The sequence below is a fragment of the Cydia fagiglandana genome, chromosome 5, assembly GCF_963556715.1.
Source record: "Cydia fagiglandana chromosome 5, ilCydFagi1.1, whole genome shotgun sequence".
NCBI classification, from domain to species: domain Eukaryota; kingdom Metazoa; phylum Arthropoda; class Insecta; order Lepidoptera; family Tortricidae; genus Cydia; species Cydia fagiglandana.
The window spans coordinates 11,895,063-11,905,211 of record NC_085936.1 but is presented as its reverse complement, the minus strand read 5'-3'; the positions used below and the strand labels follow the sequence as shown (position 1 = coordinate 11,905,211).

Below are 10,149 nucleotides of genomic sequence, written 5' to 3'. Positions count from 1 at the left end.
TTTCGAACGCGTACGTCGGGCTACGCCCGACACTTTTAGTATGAGGGCGCCGAAGGCGCCCGGCTTTGCAACGCGTACGTCGGGCTCCACCCGACTCTTTTAGTATGAGAGCGCCGAACGCGTATGTCGGGCTACGCCCGACTCTTTTAGTATGAGGGCGCCGACGGCGCCCGGCTTTGCAACGCGTACGTCGGGCTCCGCCCGACTCTTTTGGTATGAGGGCGCCGAACGCGTATGTCGGGCTACGCCCGACTCTTTTAGCATGAGGGCGCCGACGGCGCCCGGCCATGGAACGCGTATGTCGGGCTACGCCCGACTCTTTTAGTATGAGGGCGCCGAAGGCGCCCGGCTTTCGAACGCGTACGTCGGGCTACGGCCGACACTTTTAGTATGAGGGCGCCGAAGGCGCCCGGCTTTGCAACGCGTACGTCGGGCTCCGCCCGACTCTTTTAGCATGAGGGTGCCGAAGGCGCCCGGCTTTGGAACGCGTACGTCGGGCTACGCCCGACACTTTTAGTATGAGGGCACCGAAGGCGCCCGGCTTTGGAACGCGTATGTCGGGCTACGCCCGACTCTTTTGGTATGAGGGCGCCGAACGCGTATGTCGGGCTACGCCCGACTCTTTTAGCATGAGGGCGCCGACGGCGCCCGGCCATGGAACGCGTATGTCGGGCTACGCCCGACTCTTTTAGTATGAGGGCGCCGAAGGCGCCCGGCTTTCGAACGCGTACGTCGGGCTACGCCCGACACTTTTAGTATGAGGGCGCCGAAGGCGCCCGGCTTTGCAACGCGTACGTCGGGCTCCGCCCGACTCTTTTAGCATGAGGGTACCGAAGGCGCCCGGCTTTGGAACGCGTACGTCGGGCTACGCTCGACACTTTTAGTATGAGGGCACCGAAGGCGCCCGGCTTTGGAACGCGTATGTCGGGCTACGCCCGACTCTTTTAGTATGAGGGCGCCAAAGACGCCCGGCTTTATAACGCGTACGTCTGGCTACGCCCGACACGTTTAGTATGAGGGCGCTGAAGGCGCCCGGCTTCGGAACGCGTACGTAATACGTATCTTGTAAAAAAATTGACCGTTTCATACTCGTACATTTTGGCTGATCAGGACTTCTATACCTATTCACGTTATAAAATGTTGCAGGACATTAAAAAACACCATGTTTAGCAGCCAAACAAATTTATTTTGCAAAAACCTTCTTGTATCGCCGTAGTCGCGTAACACGCGGATAGAATCCAGAGCGCTTGTAGATTCATAGTTCGAATCACCTAACCGATAAATTAATGTTTTATCTGGCGCATGCAAGCAAAGCCGGGTGCAAAAGCTAACAATATTTATATATTTGAAATGTGCTAATTGAGCTCTTTCCAATGATGTATAACACATCATCATTACTTAATTTTAGTTTTTTGGTTCGTGACTTTATGACCTCTAGAGGGCGCATTGTTCATTTTTTTGTGACGCCATATAGCCTATAACCAGCGGACGATTAAGACGATTCGAATGACACATCGTTTGTTAAAATATAATAAGTACTTTAGAAGTTATGAGGGAACAGATGAACATACATACATACATACATACATACCCACATACATACCGGTCAAAATCATAACCCTCCTTTTGCGTTGCCGTAGTCGGGTAAAAATGGGGGATGATGTTACTCAGTCCGCAGGAATTGCCACCAACACCCTGCACGTGTCCCCTGGGTGGCGCTAATCGAGTAACAACCTTTCGGCTGCTGTACCTGTTGCCACTGATCAACCTCACAGCAAGTTAACCGAGTCGCTGATGCTATTAAATTATTAAGCGACCAGTTTGTAGCCATTCGATTAAATTAAAAAAATAAGATAAAATAATATAGGCACATATTTATGAACTGGGCTGTACCTGATTATGGTGTACCTAATCATAAATTGTGCGACGAGCACGAGGAGTAGGTAAAAATATATTTTGTTCCAGTTCCAGAGTTGTAGATGTTTTTGTGTTATTGGCATTACTCTGGAACTTGGTCAATTTGTTTAAGGATTTCCCGGAATATAATACGAAAACTTTTTTTATACAACTTTTTCGTTGCTTTGAAAAAAAACCCGCAAAGTAGGTATTCGATATCTCCATACCTACTTTTCTAAATTTTCTGGAACTTCAGTGTTGACAGGTTTATTGAAGTAAGTAGTATCAGCAAAACACTTTGCCTTTGAAGCTTTCTAACTTCAAATTATGATTTGCGAAGTTAGAAAGATTTCAGAGATATGAAAAGTTGCATTGCTGTTTCCGGTTTGATATTTTCAGAAATGATTCACATTCCATATTCCACCTGGTTTATATGTGAATGCTTTATACGGAACGTGCCACGAATAAATTGTTGTGAATAAGTCGGTAAATGTGGAATCTTATTTCGTAATAATTTGCTTTTAGGATAATGGACCTAATGATCGGCACTGTAGTCATTGACACCCATTTATGCTCCGTAGTCAACTAAGTAGAAATCCTTGCTGTTACTGTCGATGCACCGCTTAGCTCAGTGATCGTTAGTGCCAACAAGGTGCAAATTGGCACGGGTAGGTATTTCTTCATAAGAGTCTTAAGTATTAGTAACCCAAGAGGCAATAAAGATAGGTGAAGAGTTTTAGATACAAAGCTTCTACTCGAGCGAGTGTGTATGTTCTTTGTATAACAATTTTTAGTGACGAAAACTTTTACCAGACATGTACGCTTTAAATGAGAGTGTAAAGTGTACGCTAGCGGCAATATGACGGCAGGTTCTTGTAACTCTTAAGTAGGCTATTATTACACAGCCTGATAAAGAGCCTGTTTCATCTATTTCGCAGAATCCTAGAGAATCTATATGTATAATAGGTATTTCGTTATTTACAACAGAAATTAAGTAGTGGCAACGTGGTGGCAGCATACATAGCTAAAGATTTTTAATCAACAAACCATTGGAAAAACATCGACATATTTGGATATTAGAATTTTGTTTGAATGGCAAAGAGGGGTAGCTGTTATGATAAATAAATAATCGTCATGCCGTTTTACCGCGACAAATAAAATTTCCTTTGTCTTCCAATCATGTTAGGGATGTTCGATTGTAGACTAATAATACAGTAAAATTATACATTTTGCGTTTGCGTCAAATCCGGTAGTTCTGATTTTTTGCAGGCTTGTTTATGATGTTGGCCCAATGAATAATCCAAGTTTGTGACCTCGAGCGCCGAACGCAACTTTGTCAAAAATCGAATAAACCGCAATTTTTTTAGATTTGGGCGATTATAACCCTAAAGTACTAGTTTTTGATAGTAACTTCCTAGGGCGCTTTTAAAGTAGACTAAATTTGCTACAATAAGACACTGGAATTGTCTCTGTACATCTAATATTTTCCGAGATAAAGCCTTTCAAAATTTTATAATTTTACATCAGTTCTTAGCTAAAATATAAGGGTTAGGTAGGTAATTTATATGGAATTCATCACCGGCACGTTCTACAAAATATTTATTTTCCATAAAAAAATGTATGAGTGCCTATTCTGAAAAAATATTAAAAAATATAAAAATTTAAATATAAAATTTTGAAAGGCTTTATCTCGGAAAATATTAGATGTACAGAGACAATTCTAGTGTCTTATTGTAGCAAATTTAGTCTACTTTAAAAACGCCCTAGGAAGTTACTACCAAAAACTAGTACTTTAGGGTTATAATCGCCCAAATCTAAAAAAAAATGCGGTTTATTCGATTTTTGACAAAGTTGCGTTCGGCGCTCGAAGTCACAAACTTGGATTATTCATAGGGCCAACATCATAAACAAGTCTGCAAAAAATCAGAACTACCGGATTTGACGCAAAAGAGCCAGGTTACAAAATTCGACAAATTTACTGGATTATAAAGGTTTCGCACTTGAAATATTTAAGAAACAAAGGGCCCGATTCGGATTTTGAAATAGACATCTATTAGATATCTTTTAGACATCACCAAGATACGATAACGATATGTTTAAGATCTTACCTGTCAAATTTGACATTTGCGCGATTCTGGACATACTCTTGAACGATTTCCACAGGATATGACTTAGATATCCAATTCACATCTAATAGATATCTTACTCTATCTAATGTAAAAGTGACATTGGTTGCCCGAATTACGCTGCAAAAGAGAACTAGTTGATATCTAAACTATAACGTATCTAGAATGGATCTAATACCTGTCGTTTCTTGTGAATATCTTGAAGTTCGAATCTGCGATCGTTCGAATACGGCAGAAAGTCACGTGAAATAAAATGTGCAAGCCTTCGACGAGCAGAGGCGAGTTGGTACTCGACGCCAAGAATGATGAGTTAAAATATGTAAACTAGGTACATTTTTTTCGGAGGGAAGGTGAATTAAAGTCAAAGTGGCCGTACTCAGTATTGCCAACTTGGCGTAAATAATGCCAGATCTGGCATATTTTCACTCGCTTTGGCACTAAAATTTTCCATTTATCATCTGGCATATTTTTTAGCATAATTTAGTCTAAGCCAAGTTTTGCACCAACTTGGCAGCAACAATATGCGCCATCGCCTTATGTGGTTCATATTTTCATATGAATTTTGACTTTTGTGGACGGATGGACGTCAACGGACTATATAAAGATGGTAAATCAGATCTTGTCAATAGAAAAAGGCGGTAATTTTGAAAAATGTATGTTTTAAGTGTCTAATTTCAAGTGATATTTTAGCATTTTTAGAAAAGGTGTTTCAAAAATATTTGGCATAATTTTGGCATAATCTAGACATTAGTCAAAATCCCATTTGGCAACACTGGCCGTACTCGTACATTCCCTGTAAACCTCTCATATTAAAATTTGCCTAAATAATAATTATACTGACCTAATTAAAATCGAGGCTATAAACGTAAAGGTTCACTGCTGAGTGTAAAGCAAATTTTAGGAGCCATAAATTTTAATTGACCGTGTTTGAGGTAAATGAGTTTTAATACGACATGAGTATACTGTTAACGGGAGAGGACGAAAAGGAAACCTCAGGGAGGGTAAAAGGGTCAGACCCGATGAAGTATGTATCCATTTTTCCCTTTTAACCACATAGGTTACTGTTTCTAAGACGCGTGGTGTAAGGAAATTGTTAATTAAATATATGTAGATTAAATCTGAGAGTGGACCTTGAGGAGAGATACACTTTTTGGTAATAGATGTGCTTTGAAAATTAGATATGTAATAGGTATGCTAACTAAGTTAGGTTCAAATATTTTTAGCTTTTGAGCATTGTCTTGAATTGTAGTAATAGTGAAATTCTCCATACAATGTTGTACGAGTATAAGTAGGTACATACATCCAGATGTATATGTATATGTAAATACGTAGCCAGTGGTATCATTTAATTTTTGAGCAATAGAGGTATCTAATAGGGTAGTTGATTGTATTTAAAATAAATTATTTTACACCACGCATTAAATAAAGCACCAGCACCTCTAGCACAACAGGCCGCGACAGGCGTGAGAAGTGACAGATCGGCGCGACTTGGCGGCTTGTCGCGTGTTGGCAGCACAACTCACGCGCGAGAGCCGCGACAAACTCGCGATCAGGTGTCACTGTCAGAAAATGACAACGATCGCGACTTTGAACTAAAATCCGTAGCACAACTGGCTATTTTGAGACAAAATATTCTGTCGTCTTTATGTCAATCCGCGAGTCGAAGTCTACGCGACTTTATAACGCGACTCGCTCTCGCGGGTGGTTTGCTTGTACTTTTGTAACTAAACTCATGATAATTATAACTTAAAAACAAGTTTCATATATTATGTAATAATATAATTTGTATAATTACTTATTGCCCTAAGGAATAAGGAAGTATGGAACAATCACTAAATGCGCTTTACGCACTCTTATATTGATTATGCACGGTGATACCTACAAGTACCACAACACACCCATCATGTTTACAACTTTAATTTCAAACAGCTAGTTTGTAGGTACTCAATTAAGTAATTAGGTACATATGTAGGATTTTTAAATTTCAATTCAGGTTCGTAAGTTTGTAAAAGTAATCCTAAGACTTCCTTACACAAAACTTTCATCAACCTAACAACGGAGCCCGCTTGCTTGTACATAAATGAAGCCGATGAGGTGGGTAGGTACAAATGTTCAAAACAAACTATCCAACTTATTAAGTAAGCCATAGTCTTAGTAGTAATATTTAGGATCACGATTAGATGTCTAATTTCAACAATCTCTTACTATTTAGGTACCGTTTGGAACTTTCCTCGACTTCAACAAAACATACCTACATGTGGCCTGTGCCCGCTGCATCGTACTGTAACAGAATGATGTAATACGTGGCTATAACAGGATCATGTCCGGCTCAAAATCATGCTTTGTATGAAATATTATCAGTCATCACCCACTAAACCATTCCGTCCCCTGCCAACACCATACCGTGACGTGACTGGACCGAGCCGACCAACAACATTTTGAAGGAGTTATTACGCTCATGTCATAGTCTGCGTAGGTAGCATAGGTACGGTTATCATATGGTCTACCATATTGAAACTCCTCAAGATCAAACCCGTGTTCTAGATGTTTCACTTCATGTTTGACAGGGCCTGATACGATCATGCTATGATACGTTGCTGTCAGCATTAGGTATGAAGTGGGCCTTGGGGAGCTAATTAATCATGGCTTCTAGGAGTTCTAGGTACTTACCTACCTACTTTATTTTTGTTTCTTTTCAGGTAAAAATACAGGAGAGAAAAAAAAAACAATATTTAAATTAATAGTATATTGCTTTGCCTTATATATTCTTGCAATATTCGACTTCTTATTATTAAACCTAATATATATTAACATCTAGAACCACTATAGAGAAATTGTAAGAATCTTCTTTATTACCCTTGAAAAGTATTTTCTCTCTTCCTTTTTCTTCGACATGCGGCGTAGGACAATTAAATATCACCCTGGAAAGAAAATTGGTTTATAAACAAGACAGTAAAATATGGTCATGACTTCATCGAGGACTATGAAATAAGCTTCTCATATCAATTTGTCAAATCATAAACAGTTAGGTACACAGTACACACACATGCCATCCATTATTGGCGCAAGAAAAACTATATGAAACTTATTTGAGAGTTACTGTGGCAGCTTAGTGTACGCCATAACCATTAGGGTTATTATTAATAGTTCACTTCGTCGGTGGTGTTCTTAAAGCTAAAGCGCTTCTCACATCTTAGTTAATTTAGAAAAGGGGACAGCTCCGCGTTTGAAACCTACAAGCTTGCCTAGTGTGTTTCTTTTCCTGAATCTCCACTTCGGGTCCCGTTGGCACGTTCCTGTTAATAATATTTTCCTTTGGGTGCTGGGATATCAATCGTGTCTAGGATAATGCTGAACTAATTCTGAAAAAAAAATGAGAGAGGCTGTATCAGGGACACAGCCGCTATGGCTGACGTGAAACGTGGTGTGGACCGCCAATGCGAAGGCCGAAGGCCGAGCTCCGCGTAGGGCCGAAGGCCCGAAGCGTCCAGGATTAAAGTGCTTTAACATAGAACAATAGTAAAAGTGTCTAAATGCGAAGGCCGAAGGCCGAGCTCCGCGTAGGGCCGAAGGCCCGAAGCGTCCAGGATTTAAGTGCTATAACACAGAACAATAGTACAAGTGTCTAAATGCGAAGGCCGAAGGCCGAGCTCCGCGTAGGGCCGAAGGCCCGAAGCGTCCAAGATGTCAGTGCTTTAGCACAGAGAAATAGTAAAAGTGTCTAAATGCGAAGGCCGAAGGCCGAGCTCCGCGTAGGGCCGAAGGCCCGAAGCGTCTAGAATGTTAGTGCTTTAACACAAAACAATAGTACAAGTGTCTAAACGCGAAGGCCGAAAGCCGAGCACCGCGTAGGGCCGAAGGCCCGTAGCGTCCAGGATTTAAGTGCTATAACACAGAACAATAGTAAAAGTGTCTAAATGCGTAGGCCGAAGGCCCAAAGCGTCCAAGATGTCAGTGCTTTAGCACAGAAAAATAGTAAAAGTGTCTAAATGCGAAGGCTGAAGGCCGAGCTTCGCGTATGGTCGAAGGCCCGAAGCGTCCAGGATTTAAGTGCTTTAACATAGAACAATAGTAAAAGTGTCTAAATGCAAAGGCCGAAGGCCGAGCTCCGCGTAGGGCCGAAGGCCCGAAGCGTCCAGGATTTAAGTGCTATAACACAGAACAATAGTAAAACTGTCTAAATGCGAAGGCCGAAGGCCGAGCTCCGCGTAGGGCCGAAGGCGTCCAGGACATCAGTGTTTTAGCACAGAACAATAATACAAGTGTCTAAATGCGAAGGCCGAAGGCCGAGCTCCGCGTAGGGCCGAAGGCCCGAAGCGTCCAGGATTTAAGTACTATAACACAAAACAATAGTACAAGTGTCTAAATGCGAAGGCCGAAGGCCGAGCTCCGCGTAGGGCCGAAGGCCCGAAGCGTCCAGGACATCAGTGTTTTAGCACAGAACAATAATACAAGTGTCTAAATGCGAAGGCCGAAGGCCGAGCTCCGCGTAGGGCCGAAGGCCCGAAGCGTCCAAGATGTCAGTGCTTTAGCACAGAAAAATAGTAAAAGTGTCTAAATGCGAAGGCCGAAGGCCGAGCTCCGCGTAGGGCCGAAGGCCTGAAGCGTCCAGGACATCAGTGTTTAAGCACAGAACAATAATACAAGTGTCTAAATGCGAAGGCCGAAGGCCGAGCTCCGCGTAGGGCCGAAGGCCCGAAGCGTCCAGGAGGTTAGTGCTTTAACACAGAACAATAGTACAAGTGTCTAAATGCGAAGGCCGAAGGCCCAGCTCCGCGTAGGGCCGAAGGCCCGAAGCGTCAAGGATTTAAGTGCTTTAACATAGAACAATAGTACAAGTGTCTAAATGCGAAGGCCGAGCTCCGCGTAGGACCGAAGGTCCGAAGCGTGCAGGACATCAGTGCTTTAGCACAGAAAAATAGTACAAGTGTCTAAATGCGAAGGCCGAAGGCCGAGCTCCGCGTAGGGCCGAAGGCCCGAAGCATCCAGAATGTTAGTGCTTTAACACAGAACAATAATACAAGTGTCTAAATGCGAAGGCCGAAGGCCGAACTCCGCGTAGGGCCGAAGGCCCGAAGCGTCCAGGATTTAAGTGCTATAACACAGAACAATAGTAAAAGTGTCTAAATGCGAAGGCCGAAGGCCGAGGTCCGCGTAGGGCCGAAGGCCCGAAGCGTCCAGGATTTAAGTACTATAACACAAAACAATAGTACAAGTGTCTAAATGCGAAGGCCGAAGGCCGAGCTCCGCGTAGGGCCGAAGGCCCGAAGCGTCCAGGACATCAGTGTTTAAGCACAGAACAATAATACAAGTGTCTAAATGCGAAGGCCGAAGGCCGAGCTCCGCGTAGGGCCGAAGGCCCGAAGCGTCCAGGATGTTAGTGCTTTAACACAGAACAATAGTACAAGTGTCTAAATGCGAAGGCCGAAGGCCGAGCTCCGCGTAGGGCCGAAGGCCCGAAGCGTCAAGGATTTAAGTGCTTTAACACAGAACAATAGTACAAGTGTCTAAATGCGAAGGCCGAGCTCCGCGTAGGACCGAAGGCCCGAAGCGTGCAGGACATCAGTGCTTTGGCACAGAAAAATAGTACAAGTGTCTAAATGCGAAGGCCGAAGGCCGAGCTCCGCGTAGGGCCGAAGGCCCGAAGCGTCCAGGATTTAAGTGCTATAACACAGAACAATAGTACAAGTGTCTAAATGCGAAGGCCGAAGCGTCCAGGATGTCAGTGGTTAAACACAGAACTTACAGATTGGACACTTCGGGCCTTCGGCCCTACGCGGAGCTCGGCCTTCGGCCTTCGCATTTAGACACTTGTAATATTGTTCTGTGTTAAAGCACTGACATCCTGGACGCTTCTTGCCTTCGGCCTTACGTAGAGCGCAGCCTTCGACCTTCGCATTTAGTTAGACTCTTGTACTATTGCTTTGTGTTTGAATACCGAAGTCGCACATCTCGCGAATGCGTGATGTAATGTATTATAATAATTTTGGATAATATCTAAATTTTATCTGTAAAGATTATTTGGGGTCATAATGATTCACTGTATCTAGATGAACTTGAATGCAGCATTTGATGGGTAATTTTAAAATAATTAATTACAGCATCACGCCTATTTAAATAATTAAAT

The 10,149-nt window shown here is 42.8% G+C and overlaps 1 long non-coding RNA gene across 1 annotated transcript; it reads right to left on the bottom strand.

The window, feature by feature from the left end:
• Positions 1-6,751: 6,751 nt before the first annotated feature.
• LOC134664824 (uncharacterized) lies at positions 6,752-7,373 on the bottom strand. The gene is made up of 2 exons (XR_010098293.1): positions 7,260-7,373; positions 6,752-6,943 (listed from the first exon to the last, which is right to left on the bottom strand). It is a non-coding gene; the product is annotated as an uncharacterized LOC134664824 (long non-coding RNA).
• Between the last annotated feature and the right edge of the window lie 2,776 nt (positions 7,374-10,149).